Genomic DNA, 15037 nt, shown 5'->3' on the forward strand with positions numbered 1-15037 from the left:
GGGTGGGGGGAAGAGGGTGGTGGGGGAGAGGGTGTGAGGGTGGTGGGGGAGAGGGTGTGAGGGTGGTGGGGGAGAGGGTGTGAGGGTGGTGGGGGAGAGGGTGTGAGGGTGGTGGGGGAGAGGGTGTGAGGGTGGTGGGGGAGAGGGTGTGAGGGTGGGGGGGGGAGAGGGTGTGAGGGTGGTGGGGGAGAGGGTGTGAGGGTGGGGGGGGCCACAATCAATACCTGAGCCACAGTAGTGTGGGTGGGGGGGGGGGTGGGGGGGGGTGGAGGCAGCATACTCATCACAGCTGGTGGTGTGCACTCCCCCCCCCCTGGGGCCCCTCACTCATTGTACTCTCCTCATACTTCTCACTCATTGTCCTCACAGTCCACTCTCATTGTACTCACTGCAATAATCCCATAATCTTAAGCTACACTCATTATAATCCCTCACTACCTCACACTCATTGTACTCCACCATCCAGCTCACTCACTATACTCATTCAGCTACCTCACTCATTGTACTCCCCTCACTAATTATATTCACATAACACTCATTGTACTCACCTCACACTCCCGATACTCACCTCACACTCACGGTACTCACCTCACACTCACGATACTCACCTCACACTCCCGATACTCACCTCACACTCACGGTACTCACCTCACACTCACGATACTCACCTCACACTCACGGTACTCACCTCACACTCACGACACTCACCTCACACTCACGGTACTCACCTCACACTCACGGTACTCACCTCACACTCACGGTACTCACCTCACACTCACGACACTCACCTCAAACTCACGACACTCACGACACTCACCTCACACTCACGACACTCAACTCACACTCACGACACTCACCTCACACTCACGACACTCACCTCACACTCACGACACTCACCTCACACTCACGACACTCACCTCACACTCACGACACTCACCTCACACTCACGACACTCACCTCACACTCACGACACTCACCTCACACTCACGACACTCACCTCACACTCACGACACTCACGACACTCACCTCACACTCACGACACTCACCTCACACTCACGACACTCACCTCACACTCATGATACTCACCTCACACTCCCGACACTCACCTCACACTCATGATACTCACCTCACACTCACGACACTCACCTCACACTCACGACACTCACCTCACACTCACGACACTCACCTCACACTCATGATACTCACCTCACACTCACGACACTCACCTCACACTCACGACACTCACCTCACACTCACGACACTCACCTCACACTCATGATACTCACCTCACACTCCCGACACTCACCTCACACTCATGATACTCACCTCACACTCACGACACTCACCTCACACTCACGACACTCACCTCACACTCACGACACTCACCTCAAACTCACGACACTCACGACACTCACCTCACACTCACGACACTCACCTCACACTCACGACACTCACCTCACACTCACGACACTCACCTCACACTCACGACACTCACCTCACACTCACGACACTCACCTCACACTCACGACACTCACCTCACACTCACGACACTCACCTCACACTCACGACACTCACCTCACACTCACGACACTCACCTCACACTCACGACACTCACCTCACACTCACGACACTCACCTCACACTCACGACACTCACCTCACACTCACCTCACACTCATGATACTCACCTCACACTCCCGACACTCACCTCACACTCATGATACTCACCTCACACTCACGACACTCACCTCACACTCACGACACTCACCTCACACTCACGACACTCACCTCACACTCACGACACTCACCTCACACTCACGACACTCACCTCACACTCACGACACTCACCTCACACTCACGACACTCACCTCACACTCACGACACTCACCTCACACTCACGACACTCACCTCACACTCACGACACTCACCTCACACTCACGACACTCACCTCACACTCACGACACTCACCTCACACTCCCGACACTCACCTCAGAATTTGTCTAAAGACACAGATAACATTTACTCAAAGATGAAATACAGTGTGTGAAAATTATTCATCACAATATACCTGAATTTACCTGAGGGGCCACTAAGACTCGCGTGGCCTCGGCGAGGACAGAAGGCCGTCGGCTTGTCAAACGTCTGCTCCCCCTCACAGCCCTGTAATAGACAGAATAATTAACATACATCCTGTACAACTCCAAATTAACCTTTTGGGCAGGTTAATTACCTAATTTCAGCAGGTTAGTTACCCCCTATTTCAGCAGGTTAATTAATTTTTTATCAGTAGGGGAAAATTAACCTTTACCAGATTGGGTAATTAACCTTCTTGAGCATGTTAATTAACCTTTGCTAACTAGTTAATAACATATAAACAGGTAGATTAAAACAAAACAAAAAGTTAATTAAAAAATCAGCAGGTAAATCAGCTTATTTCAAGGAGTCAAGTGACCTTATTTTAGCGGATTAATAAGCCCTTTGCGGCTTATTTATTGGCTAAAGTTATTTAAAGTTATTTATAGATATTTAAAGTAATTTACTTCCGCAAAGATATTTCTCTTTAGACATGTTGGGGCTGAGACCACTGGAGTGTATGGTCTGTGAGGATATAAGGACAAGGAGCTGGGATATGAGGACAAGGAGCTGGGATACGAGGACAAGGAGCTGGGATATGAGGACAAGGAGCTGGGATATGAGAACAAGGAGCTGGGATATAAGGACAAGGAGCTGGGATATGAGGACAAGGAGCTGGGGTATGAGGACAAGGAGCTGGGATATGAGGACAAGGAGCTGGGATATGAGGACAAGGAGCTGGGATATGAGGACAAGGAGCTGGGGTATGAGGACAAGGAGCTGGGATATGAGGACAAGGAGCTGGGATATGAGGACAAAGACCTGAGATATAAACAGATGGGTGTAGGCACGGGGCCCAACCACTTTGACTATCCAGGGATTCGAAGGCCAACCCTGCACGAAGCATGGCTGCATCTTAAAGCTGCCTAACCAACACATATAATCATTCTAGACCAAACACGTAACTCGCCGGAATCCCCAATCTGAGAGAGATTATGAAAACGACTCGAGCCGTAAGCTGTAACACCGGATGATTAATCCGTGACTAATCACCCCTCTAATGGCAATTAGCATGATAGATCTAAGATCACAGTTAATAGAAGAAAGGTCTGAATTTCGTTGTAAGTTCTGAGACTTTGAACAAATCCACAAGGGCCGTGACGAGGATTCGAACCTGCGTCCGAGAGCGTCCCAGACGCTGTCTTAATCGAGTGAGCTACATGGTCAAACGAGTTGAAACTGAAGTTCTACTGAACTTACTGGACCCTTACTTTTGACCATGTCGTAGCTCAGTCGATTTAGGCAGCGTCTGGGATGCTCTCGGACGCAGGTTCGAATCCTCGTCACTGCCCTTGTGGATTTGTTCATTTGATGCATCACGCTATTGTGATTTCTGTGTGTTCTCTGTGTTCTCTGAGACTTTGTTATCTTTATCGAACCTGGCCCCAAAAGGGCTCAGGGAGTAGAAGAACTTCCGAAATCCTCTTTAGGTAAGATCCAGGTCTGGTTTGGGCTCTTATATAGTTAAGGCAGAAGCAAAGTCAATATTTTCACCCTAACCTAACTCCTTGGTATCTATTTACTGCTAGGAAATGATGCACAATCGTCTCTGTTCCGTATGGAAATCGAAGACGGGATCATCAGTTGCGAGTCGAGGACGTAGACCACCAAGCTATCAAACACAGAATATCCTTCCCCCCCCCCCATTCCGTGAACTGTCACACCTCACTAGGCCTATCAGAACAATTCTAAGCCAAAGTTTAAAAGCTCTTTGAAGGCAATATTTAGGCCTGATGGTCACTAATGACCTCCAGGGGCCAGATTCACGAAGCAGTTACGCAAACACTTACGAACCTGTACATCTTTTGTCAATCTTTGGCGGCTTTGTTTCCAATTATTAAACAGTTAATGAGCTCCGAAGCACCAGGAGGCTGTTTATAACAATAACAACAGTTGATTGGCAAGTTTTCATGCTTGTAAACTGTTTAATAAATGTAACCAAAGCCGTCAAAGATTGAGGAAAGATGTACACGTTGGTAAGTGCTTGCGTAACTGCTTTCGTGAACCTGGCCCCATGACCCTAAGCCAACACAGAGCACATGTGACCTCACCTCACAGGAACGCCTCTCACCTCCACAAAACTGACTGCAGTCGTCGGCAGAAAGTTGTTTTGATATTTACAATCACAACCCTGCAACATGGATTGTGAAAAAACTAGTTTTTGTGAAAAAAAACACATAGAAACATATCCACAAGATTAAACCTATTTGTGAAATTTGGTTAATTTTATTAATTTTTATTATATATTAATTTTAATATAAAGATCTCTCTATCATGGTAACTTGAGCACATTCATCTTTAACGTTCATACATCATCATACTCATACATACTCATACATTTCTGGACATACAATGTCCAAAAACGTTTACAAAAAAAAACGCACAACCAAACCACAACGTTTTTTGACGTTCAATGAACGTTGAAATAAACGTTGGGATAATGTGTGTGTTCTGGGGTCAGAGGTCAGGTCAGAGGTCAGCAGTTAACCTGAGCCAGTTTGGTCGTTACCACCTCTCTCTCATTACACTCAGTCATTAAGACTCCTGGAAGATTAACGAAGACGTTAAGCCCCTGGACTTTTGGAAGATCAACGTAGACGTTAAGCACCTGGACTCTTGGGAGGTCAACGTAGACGTTAAGCCCCTAGACTCCTGGAAGATCAACGTAGACGTTAAGCCCCTGGACTCTTGGAAGATCAACATAGACGTTAAGCCCCTAGACTCCTGGAAGATCAACGAAGACGTTAAGCCCCTGGACTCCTGGAAGATTAACGAAGACGTTAAGCCCCTGGACTCCTGGAAGATCAACGAAGACGTTAAGCCCCTGGACTCCTGGAAGATCAACGAAGACGTTAAGCCCCTGGACTCTTGGAAGATCAACGAAAACGTTAAGCCCCTGGACTCCAGGAAGATCAACGAAGACTTTGAGCCCCTGGACTCTTGGAAGATCAACGAAGACTTTGAGCCCATGGACTCTTGGAAGATCAACGAAGACTTTGAGCCCCTGAACTCTTGGAAGATCAACGAAGACTTTGAGCCCCTGGACTCTTGGAAGATCAACGGAGACGTTAAGCCCCCGGACTCTTGGAAGATCAACGTAGACGTTAAGCCCCCGGACTCTTGGAAGATCAACGTAGACGTTAAGCCCCTGGACTCTTGGAAGATCAACGTAGACGTTAAGCCCCCGGACTCTTGGAAGATCAACGTAGACGTTAAGCCCCTAGACTCCTGGAAGATCAACGAAGACGTTGAGCCCCTGGACTCCTGGAAGATCAACGTAGACGTTAAGCCCCTAGACTCCTGGAAGATCAACGTAGACGTTAAGCCCCTAGACTCCTGGAAGATCAACGAAGACGTTAAGCCCCTAGACTCCTGGAAGATCAACGAAGACGTTAAGCCCCTGGACTCCTGGAAGATCAACGTAGACGTTAAGCCCCTGGACTCCTGGAAGATCAACGAAGACGTTGAGCCCCTGGACTCCTGGAAGATCAACGTAGACGTTAAGCCCCTAGACTCCTGGAAGATCAACGTAGACGTTAAGCCCCTAGACTCCTGGAAGATCAACGAAGACGTTAAGCCCCTAGACTCCTGGAAGATCAACGAAGACGTTAAGCCCCTGGACTCCTGGAAGATCAACGTAGACATTAAGCCCCTGGACTCCTGGAAGATCAACGAAGACGTTAAGCCCCTAGACTCCTGGAAGATCAACGAAGACGTTGAGCCCCTGGACTCCTGGAAGATCAACGAAGACGTTGAGCCCCTGGACTCCTGGAAGATCAACGAAGACGTTGAGCCCCTGGACTCCTGGAAGATCAACGTAGACGTTAAGCCCCTGGACTCCTGGAAGATCAACGAAGACGTTGAGCCCCTGGACTCCTGGAAGATCAACGAAGACGTTGAGCCCCTGGACTCCTGGAAGATCAACGTAGACGTTAAGCCCCTGGACTCCTGGAAGATCAACGAAGACGTTGAGCATCTCTCATTACCTTTCCTATTTAAAACACAAAAATACACCTACAAATGCATACAAATAAACATACAAACAGGTATTAATACACACATACAAAAAAAAATACAACACATAAACAGGTGTATTTCTCCCAGGTGCAGCTAGGTGAACAGGTGCATGAGATGCAAGGAAAAGTGCCCAAACATACCCCCCGCCCTGGCCGGGGTATCGAACCCGGGACGAATCAGCCTGGGTAGGCCTGGAATTAAGGCTATACCACCACCCTTCAAGAAACACAGTTCCTTGCCCAAACGTTTCTCCTCGTGACAACAAACTATTCCATCATCAAAGATGTTAACATTTCTTCTATTCAAGCCCGTTAAGCTTTTTAACGCCAAATTAACTGAATTTAAATGATCTTTAAACTCTAAATTATAGTCACTTTAAACTCTGCATAAATCTCTGAATTATATTCAGTCTGATGAACACATGTCAGAAGATGGTACAAACAGGAGAGGAAAGTGAGCTGAACATGTTACAAACAAGAGAGGAAAGTGACCTGAACATGGTACAAACAGGAGAGGAAGGTGACCTGAACATGGCACAAGAGAGGAAAGTGACCAGGACATGGCACAAGAGAGGAAAGTGACCAGGACATGATACAAGAGAGGAAAGTGACCAGGACATGGCACAAGAGAGGAAAGTGACCAGGGCATGGCACAAGAGAGGAAAGTGACCAGGACATGATACAAGAGAGGAAAGTGACCAGGACATGGCACAAGAGAGGAAAGTGACCAGGACATGATACAAGAGAGGAAAGTGACCAGGACATGGCACAAGAGAGGAAAGTGACCAGGACATGGCACAAGAGAGGAAAGTGACCAGGACATGGCACAAGAGAGGAAAGTGACCAGGACATGATACAAGAGAGGAAAGTGACCAGGACATGATACAAGAGAGGAAAGTGACCAGGACATGATACAAGAGAGGAAAGTGACCAGGACATGGCACAAGAGAGGAAAGTGACCAGGACATGGCACAAGAGAGGAAAGTGACCAGGACATGGCACAAGAGAGGAAAGTGACCAGGACATGGCACAAGAGAGGAAAGTGACCAGGACATGGCACAAGAGAGGAAAGTGACCAGGACATGGCACAATAGAGGAAAGTGACCAGGACATGGCACAAGAGAGGAAAGTGACCAGGACATGGCACAAGAGAGGAAAGTGACCAGGACATGATACAAGAGAGGAAAGTGACCAGGACATGGCACAGGAGAGGAAAGTGACCAGGACATGATACAAGAGAGGAAAGTGACCTGGACATGATACAAGAGAGGAAAGTGACCTGAACATGGAACAAACAAGAGGGTAAAGGGGTCGAATCACCTGACCCCAGCAGGTCATGTACTAACCATCCTCAGGAAGTCATACCAACAATAATACTATACAACTCTCGCTTATCTATGTACCGCCAAGTCAACACACACGCCTCAAGGGAAAAGGAAATGTTGCCCAATCGCTTCAGTGCTGTACATGGACTTAACTGGCGTGTCTCGACTGTGAACCAAGGACGCAGACCACAAGGACTCAAACTGATGATTAAATCAACAGTTACAATCTGAAGGGTAGACATCACCTCGTATTATTCAAGAAGTCTTCGTATTAACACGTCGTATTTTGACGTATACTCTACCTGAGGGCCACAGATTGTTGTACTAGAAAATGGCAGCGGCTCGCGGAAATGACGTACTCTCCCGTTTTCTGTTTTGGGTCCTCTGGTAGGTTAGGATAAGGGCACTTTAGTATGATAGTTTCTTGATGTTGGGAACCTTAGGAGGACGGGCTCGTAAAATACCATGTGGGTGGACACCATATAAAATCAAACACCACAACATACATAAACTTAACAACATCAGCGGCATCTGCAAGTCTATTAAATATAAAAACGCCATTTTGTAACGTACATCAGGAAGAAGGCGTCCTACACACACCAGATTCCGGACGTAGCTTTTAAACCTTAATTAAATGAAATTACTCCTAAATCAAGATATATTTAGGTCATTATACCACACCTACGCGAGACCAACACAGGGGTATGCAGCTCCAGCATGGTACCCACAGCTAATCAAACACACACACAAATATTTACGACAATGCAGTACATTTTGCTCACAGCCACCTGACAGCCGTGACTGTGGGGCCTTGTGACCGGGGCGGACGAGCTGAAGAATTTTTGTCGTCGAGGAAATATATTCTGTCGTTTGTGGTAAGAGAAGGAGAGACATTCTTCTATCACGATCATTCCCGGCCACGGTGAATGTTGTCCTCCGGTGCTGTGGCGTCGTGGCTCTCTAGCCCCCCCCCCCCCCCCCCCCGCACACGCACACGCGCACACACACGCACACGCACACACACGACATGATCACATAGGGGGGACATGATCACCACATTCAAGATTCTGAAGGGGATTGATAGGGTAGATAAAGACAGTCTATTTAACACAAGGGGAACACGCACAAGGGGACACAGGTGGAAACTGAGTGCCCAAATGAGCCACAGAGATATTAGAAAGAACTTTTTTAGTGTCAGAGTGGTTGACAAATGGAATGCATTAGGGGGTGATGTGGTGGAGGCTGACTCCATACACAGTTTCAAGTGTAGATATGACAGAGCCCGATAGGCTCAGGAATCTGTACACCTGTTGATTGACGGTTGAGAGGCGGGACCAAAGAGCCAGAGCTCAACCCCCGCAAACACAACTAGGTGAGTACAACTAGGTGAGTACACGCACACACACGCACAGGGGAGTACAGACAGACAGGCAGATTAAGAGTGACCACTGAAGGCACACTGTCCCACACAGTCTTCACTAACCATTCTTAGTTGGACAAACTAGCCCGAACAGGCCAGCCAGAGCATGCATGATGAGACCAGGATTTCGAACACTGGTAGACACGAGGAAAAATCCGAACACTGACATACATGAAGATTCCGAACACTGGAAAATACCAAAGACAATTTCAACCAGCGACAGCCATTAGTAATCTTCCGAACAGTGGGAAACACGAATAAGATTTCGAACAGCAAGAAACATGTGTAAGATTGCCGGGCTGTATGAAGGTGTGCTTCTTACAACGAACACTTGCAACCAGTCCAATCACGGTTTCAGTTCTTCCATTTCCTATTTTGTATTTATATATATTTATGTGAATATCACCAAATAGATGTTCTTGGCGCTTGGAATTTAAGGTTGTTCATTCCCCATTCAGCCCAACCGGTAGACGGTAGAGCGACGGTCTCGCGTCATACAGGTCGGCGTTCAATCCCCGACCGTCCACAAGTGGTTGGGCACCATTCCTTCCCTCCTCCGTCCCATCCCAAATCCTTATCCTGACCCCTTCCCTGTGGTATATAGTCGTAATGGCTTGGTTATTCCCCCTGATAATTCCATTCCCCCTTCACCCTTATTCTAGAGGGTTGAGTATTTTGTTCATAATCTTTGAACATATATTGTTATTTCCGTGTCAGAGGTGCTGAAGAACAGCAAGAGAACCTTCTGCTGTTCTACCCTGATCTCACCAATCAGGTAAGATAGAAACAGATGGAATCTAACCAATCAGAAACAACATTTCAGTATTTTCAGAAAGAATTTTATTTCTACTAAAACAAGAATTTGTTCTCACTCTTCTAATGTGTTGTTTGGTCATCTGCAGCTATGTTATTGTGACCCGTCGTCTGTATATATTGATCAAACAGATCAACGTCTTACTCTGCTTAATATCCTTTAAGTGTCTGTCAGTCTTCCCTTCTTACATGCAAACGTCTCAAGAAGCAACTGAGGTTTTTTGAAGACTGTCTTGTGGAGGAATTCCTCCCTTGTTCCTCCTCTCATCTTCTACATTCATCTTGTTCTTACCTTGTTCTTGACTGTATCTTACCTGTTCCTCACCTCTCATCTCATTCTCTTACCTGTTCCTCACCTCTCATCTCATTCTCTTACCTGTTCCTCACATCTCATCTCATTTTCTTACCTCTCATCTCACTCTCTGACCTGTTCCTCACCTCTCACCTGTTCCTCACCTCTCACCTCACTCTCTACCCAAGTCTTCAATACACATTTAATAATGACACATTATATACATTGTGGTAAATAATGTACATAAATATTTTTCTTACGTAAATAATTGGCTGTAAATGTGTGTAAATAAACCCAACTATGAATGTGCTAACTTTTATGAATAAAACATTTGAAATTGATGATTGATTGATTGGAGATTAAGCCAGCCAAGAGGTGGCAGGGGGCCGGTCGGCCGAGCGGACAGCACACTCGACTTGTGATCCTGTGGTCCCGGGGTCGATCCCGGGCGCCGGCGAGAAACAATGGGCAGAGTTTCTTTCACCCTATGCCCCTGTTACCTAGCAGTAAAATAGGTACCTGGGTGTTAGTCAGCTGTCACGGGCTGCTTCCTGGGGGTGGAGGCCTGGTCGAGGACCGGGCCGCGAGGACACTAAAGCCCCGAAATCATCTCAAGATAACCTCAAGATAGCCAAGAGGTGGCACGGGCATGAATAGCCCCGTAATGGAAATTGATGCCCCAAGCACCCCGAGGCTGTTTACAACCATAACAACTTTTGGGTTGTGAGAAGTTTTCCCAGCTCGTAAGCTGTTTACTAGATGTAAACACAGCCGCCATGATGGAGGGAAGATGTAGAGGTTTCGTACGAGCGTGAACGCTTGCAGAGTGCCACGAGGCCCTGACCGTGCCTGTGTCGGCGGGATTATAGCAGGTCCGAGGCACTGGTGCCACGTCACGTGCCTCCGTGGCATTACAGGATGGCACCGCGACGCATTGTGACGTGTTATGACGCATTGTGACGTATCATGACGCATAGTGACGTATCATGATGCATTATGACGTACCGTGACGCATTTTGACGTACCGTGACGCACTGTGACGTACCATGACGCATTATGGCGTATCATGACGCATTGTGACGTACCATGACACATTGTGATGACCATGACGCATTACGACGTACCACGACGCATTACGACGTACCACGACGCATTACGACGTACCACGACGCATTACGACGTACGACGACGCACAACGCACGTTACGCAGCCCTCGCCACAACATCAAAGACAAATCCCTTCAATTTTCACGACGGCTTCACTTCATGCAGGCTCGGTGCTCAATCCCCCGATAACCTCAGCGGTTGGGCATCGATCTTTCACTCCGGCCTCCTATCCAAGTTCCCATATCCTGTCCTCATATCCCTTAAGATGTTCAGTCACCCCAGACTTAATTAGCGCTTTCTCCTGCTAATTAACCAGGCAATTAGTCTGTCTCATATCCCTACAGTGTGCTGTAGGGTCCTGGTGGCTTAGCACTGTCTCCTCCCAATTCCCTGATCCTAAGATGTATCAGGAAAGTTCAGAACATGTTCAGACCTGGTTTTCTCCATCTTTATAAGTTGTAATCTCACGATAGCAGCATTTATAGCCACGATAACCAACCACAGCCATGAGTGTTAGTGGTTGAATAAATCCATGAGTCCTAGTGATTAAATAAATCCATGAGTCCTAGTGATTAAATAAATCCATGAGTCCTAGTGATTAAATAAATCCATGGGTCCTAGTGATTAAATAAATCCATGGGTCCTAGTGCTTAAATAAATCCATGAGTCCTAGTGATTAAATAAATCCATGAGTCCTAGTGCTTAAATAAATCCATGAGTCCTAGTGATTAAATAAATCCATGAGTCCTAGTGATTAAATAAATCCATGAGTCCTAGTGCTTAAATAAATCCATGAGTCCTAGTGATTAAATAAATCCATGAGTCCTAGTGCTTAAATAAATCCATGAGTCCTAGTGATTAAATAAATCCATGAGTACCAGTAGCTGAATAAACCCATGAGTGCCAGTGATTGAATGACTACCACCACCAACCACCTTACTCACTATTCCTCCCTTCTCCTCATCACTTTCAAACCGGTTTGGTGAATATGAGGTGATAATGACACAGCCATTGACCTCCTTCCTCATAAATTCGAGGGTTCAATAAGACCGCATTTTGGGCGAGCGAGAAAGATTTTTCAGCCCCGAGGAGAATGGTTTACGAAATGGGATTTTTACGAGAGCGAAATGGGTTAATATGGTGCCGTGATGTTATCATGCTGGGGGTTATGTTATCATGCTGCGGGTTATGTTATCATGCTGGGGGGGTTATGTTATCATGCTTGGGGTTATGTTATCATGCTGTGGGGTTATGTTATCATGCTGTGGGGTTATGTTATCATGCTGTGGGGTTATGTTATCATGCTGGGGGTTATGTGGTGTTATCATGCTGGGGGGTTGTGTTACCATGTTGGGGGTTATGTTATCATGCTGCGGGTTATGTTATCATGCAGGGTGGTTATGTTATCATGCTGGGGGGTTATGTGGTGTTATCATGCTGGGGGATTATGTTATCAAGCGGGGGGTTATGTTATCATGCTGGGGGTTATGTTATCATGCTGGGGGTTATGTGGTGTTATCATGCAGGGGTTTATGTTTTCATGCTGGGGGTTATGTGGTGTTATCATGATGGGGGGGGTAATGTTATCATGCTGGGGGATTATGTTATCATGCTGGGGGGTTATGTGGTGTTATCATGATGGGGATTATGTTATCATGCTGGGGGTTATGTTATCATGCTGGGAGTTATGTTGTGTTATCATGCTGGGGGTTATGTTATCATGCTGGGGGGGTTGTGTTATCATGCTGGGGGTTATGTTATCATGCTGGGGGTTGTGTTATCATGCTGGGGGTTATGTTATCATGCTGGGGGTTATGTTATCCTGCTTGGGGGGTTATGTTATCATGCTGGGGGGGTTATGTTATCATGCTGGGGGTTATGTTATCATGCTGGGGGGTTATGTTATCATGCTGGGGGTTATGTTATCATGCTGGGTATCATCTCCCATTCGGTATCCTGTGTCTGGCCTTCTGTTTCCCCCACCTAGTTTCATGACCTCACATTTACTCGGGTTGAAGTTTAGTAGCCATTTCTTGAACCACTCATTCTTTTTATCTAAGTCATCTTGTAGCCTCATACACTCTTCCTCCGTCTCAATCCTTCTCATAATTTTTGTATCGGCAAACAATGAGAAGAATGTGTCTATATCTTCTGGGAGATCATTTACACATATCAGAAACAGTATAGGTCCAAGGACTGACCCCTGCGGGACTCCACTAATGACGCCTCGCCACTCCGAGACCTCACCCCTCACCGTGACTTCCTGTCTTCTGCTGCTTAGGTACTCCCTTATCCAATGCAGTATGTGTCACTGACAAGGAGGATACATGTCAGTGATACGGGTCGGTAGTTTTCTATCTTGTATATTGGTACCACATTGGTCATTTTCCAGTTGTCAGGAAGTTCTCCCGTTTCTAGGGAGGAGTTATATATTATGGCAAGTGGGCTGCACAATGCTTCAGCTGCCTCTTTCAGTACCCAGGGGGATATTTTGTCTGATCCAGCGGCTTTGGTCACATCCAGTTACTGTAGTTGCTTCTTTACTCCTGGTGTCACTGTTACTCCAGTGAGGCTTTCCTGTAGAAGCGTCCGGTCAGTTTGGGCTCGAAGCTCTACTGGCAAATCAGGGTACAGCTTGAATACTTCCTGAAAGCCTTTGTTAAGTCCCCCTCACATACCTCGTTATCGTTTTCTGTGTGTCCTCCCTCGCTTTTGTCAAGTGTGATAACGTGCCGGTGATGAGTCACAATAACGTAGCTAAATTATGTTGACCAGACCACACACTAGAAGGTGAAGGGACGACGGCGTTTCGGTCCGTCCTGAACCATTCTCAAGTCGATTGAGAATGGTCCAGGACGGACCGAAACGTCGTCGTCCCTTCACCTTCTAGTGTGTGGTCTGGTCAAGTGTGATAACGTGATCACAGAGTCATCGTCCTCCAGGCATGACTATAGAACATTGTATCCTGAGGCCCAGACAGTACTGTAGAGGAGGGCGTGAGACACAGCAGGTGCACTAGAGGGATACTGTGTCATCATACACAGTCATCGTCCTCCCGGCATGACTATGGACCAGTTGAGGCTGGGACACAGCCTTCTATGTCGTGTCATCCTGGTACCACTTCTCTCCCACACTCATGAGCTATGTGTACTCATATATGTGCTCCTTGTACGTGTTGTGGTATCTTGTGTTCAGTGTTCTCTCTACATCTTCTGTTCAGTGTTCTCTCTACATCTTCTGTTCAGTGTTCTCTCTACATCTTCTGTTCAGTGTTCTCTCTACATCTTCTGTTCAGTGTTCTCTCTACATCTTCCCTGCTCATTGCTTCCAGACAAGGCGTGTTGAACCATGGGGGTTATGCTCCTCTTGCTTCCCTTAAAACCCTTAAGTGGTGGTATAAATCTTGCCTCAGCTTCTTAGAGTTTGTCGGTTACGTAATCCATCATATCCTGTGTGGATTCTCCTCCGAGGTCTTCCCCATTCTATCCGGCTCAGGAATGCTCTGACCTTTTGGTATTCTCTCCTGTATGTTGACCTTATATTCTACCCTGTGTTACATCTTTCTGTGGTCTTAATGCTTACTATACAGTCAAAAATTTAACCACAGTGGTCGCTGGCTCCTAATGGCATGTCATAGTCTATGTTTTCAAGGTCTTTCTCTTTCGTGTACTCCTTGTTCTGGTGCCAGAGTGCCACCGTCTACTGTGAGTGGGTGGTCCAGAGTGCCACTGTCTACTGTGAGTGGGTGGTCCAGAGTGCCACCGTCTACTGTGAGTGGGTGGTCCAGAGTGCTACTGTCTACTGTGAGTGGAAGGTCCAGAGTGCCACCGTCTACTGTGAGTGGAAGGTCCAGAGTGCCACTGGATGCTGCTGCAGTCATCTCTCTTCATCTCAAGCATTCCGCCTCTTTCTTTTGTCTATAAACATTGATATA

Source organism: Procambarus clarkii, chromosome 38 (genome assembly GCF_040958095.1).
Source record: "Procambarus clarkii isolate CNS0578487 chromosome 38, FALCON_Pclarkii_2.0, whole genome shotgun sequence".
Classification (NCBI taxonomy): domain Eukaryota; kingdom Metazoa; phylum Arthropoda; class Malacostraca; order Decapoda; family Cambaridae; genus Procambarus; species Procambarus clarkii.